Genomic DNA, 1,980 nt, shown 5'->3' with positions numbered 1-1,980 from the left:
TTTTTTTTTTTTTTTTACATTTTTATGTGTGTGTGTGTGTATGGCCAGCTCAGCCCACCAGGGGGTGGGGCTGGCTGACATGTGGTGCTGAGGGATCGAACCGTGGTCCCTGTGCTTTGCCAAGTTTGTTCCAAGTAGGTGCTTTAGACCACTGAGCCATCTCTCCAGCCCCGAGCATTTGTTTTTGGTTCACTTCTTGATGATAGTCATTCTTTCCAGTGTAAGATGGAATCTCAATGTTTTAATTTGCATCTCTTAAAGGACGAATGATTTTGAACATTTTTTTCATATATTTATTTGCCATTTGTATTTCTTCATTTGTGAAGTGTACTTTCATCTCAGATGTACATTTTTGGATTGGGTCTTTGAATTTTGGAGGCCTGACTTTTTAAAAATTCTTTATTATCTACTCTCTCCTCCATAAGATTTAGTGTTTCAGTTTTAATATTTAAATCTTTGATCCATTTTGACTGTAATTTTGTGCATAGTGATACACCCAGGTCTAATTTTAGCCTTTGGCATATGGAAAGCCAGTTTTTCCACCAGCACCATTTATTAAAGAAGCTCTCTCTTCCAGTAAACATGTTTGACCCTTTTATCAAAGATCAAGTGGCTGAGTGTGTTCATAGGTTGATAAGTGTTGATCTTTGCCTGTATCCTCTAATCTGTTCCATTGATACTTAGGTCATTTTTTCTTCTTTTTTTTGTCAGTACCATGCTGATTTTGTTTTATGAACTCAGGACCTTGTACTTGCCAGGCAAGCGCTTATTCTACTGAGCTATCTCCCTGGCCCCCATGCTGATTTTATTACAGTAGCTTTGTAGTATAATTTCAAGTCAGGGATTGTGATGCCTCCTGCCTTTCCTTTGTGGTCCATGATTGGTTTTGCTATTATTGGTCTCTTCTGGTTCCATATGAATTTTAGGAATGTTTTCTCCACATCTGTGAGGTATACTAATGGTATTCTAATTGGGATTACATCTGATCTGTATAACAATTTTGGGAGTATGGGCATTTTCATAATATTGGTTCTTCCTATTCAGGAGCAAGGAATACCTTTCTATTTTCTGAAATCCTTTTAAATCTTTTTTTTTTTTTTCACAGTACTGTAATTTTCACTAAATAAATCTTTTATTTTGTGAGATTCATTCCTGAGTATTTCATTTTTGGTGTATTATTGTGAAAGGCATGGTTTCCCTAATTTCTCTTTCAGTGGTGTTTGTTGTTTGTATCTAGAAATGTTACTGATTTTTGAGTGTTTACTTTGTATCCTGCTATGCTACTGAATTTAGTTATTAAATCTACAAGTGTTTTGAAGTTTTATAGTCTTATGTGAAGAGTATCATATCATTTCAAATAATGATAATTTCACTTCTTCCTTTCCCATCATTATTCCTTTTCCTGTTTCCAGAACTATATTAAACAGGAATAGTGACAGTGGGCATCCTTGTCTTGCTTCTGATTTTAAAGTGAAGGCTTTAAATTTTCATCCATTTAGTATGCTGTTGGCTGTTGGTTTGTGATAAGTGGCTTTTATCAAGTTGAGGTAAAGATCATCTATTCCAATTTTCTGTAAGGTTTTTTTTTTATCATGAATAAGTGTTGATCTTTGTCAAAAGCTTTTTCTGCATCTATTGAGGTGATCATGTGGCTTTTTTTTATCTTTGTCTCTGTTGATTTGTATTACATTTATGGATCTGTGTATATTAAACCATCCCTGCGTTCCTTGGATGAATGCCACTTGGTCATAATGTATAACCTTCTTGATAATTTGCTGCTTTCTATTTGCTAGTATTTTATTGAGGATTTGTGCATCTATGTTTATGAGGGAGATTGGCCTATAGTTCTCTGTTTTGGTTGGGTACTTCTCTGGTTTTAGTATCAGAATAATACTTGCCTCCAGGAATGAGTTTAAGGGAATTGCTTCGCTTTCTATTTCTTTTCTTTTCTCTTTCTTTCTTTCCTTTTTTTTTTTTTTT

At 34.6% G+C, this 1,980-nt stretch overlaps 1 protein-coding gene across 4 annotated transcripts in view; it reads left to right on the top strand.

Annotated features, from left to right (window-relative positions):
- Positions 1–1,980, top strand: part of Golga4 (golgin A4) — a 144,668-nt gene that overhangs the window by 99,859 nt on the left and 42,829 nt on the right. The window lies entirely within an intron of this gene.

The sequence above is a fragment of the Octodon degus genome, unplaced genomic scaffold (assembly GCF_000260255.1).
Source record: "Octodon degus isolate 3935 unplaced genomic scaffold, OctDeg1.0 scaffold00071, whole genome shotgun sequence".
NCBI classification, from domain to species: domain Eukaryota; kingdom Metazoa; phylum Chordata; class Mammalia; order Rodentia; family Octodontidae; genus Octodon; species Octodon degus.
Note: the sequence above shows the minus strand (reverse complement) of the source record. Positions and strands in the feature narration are given on the sequence as shown.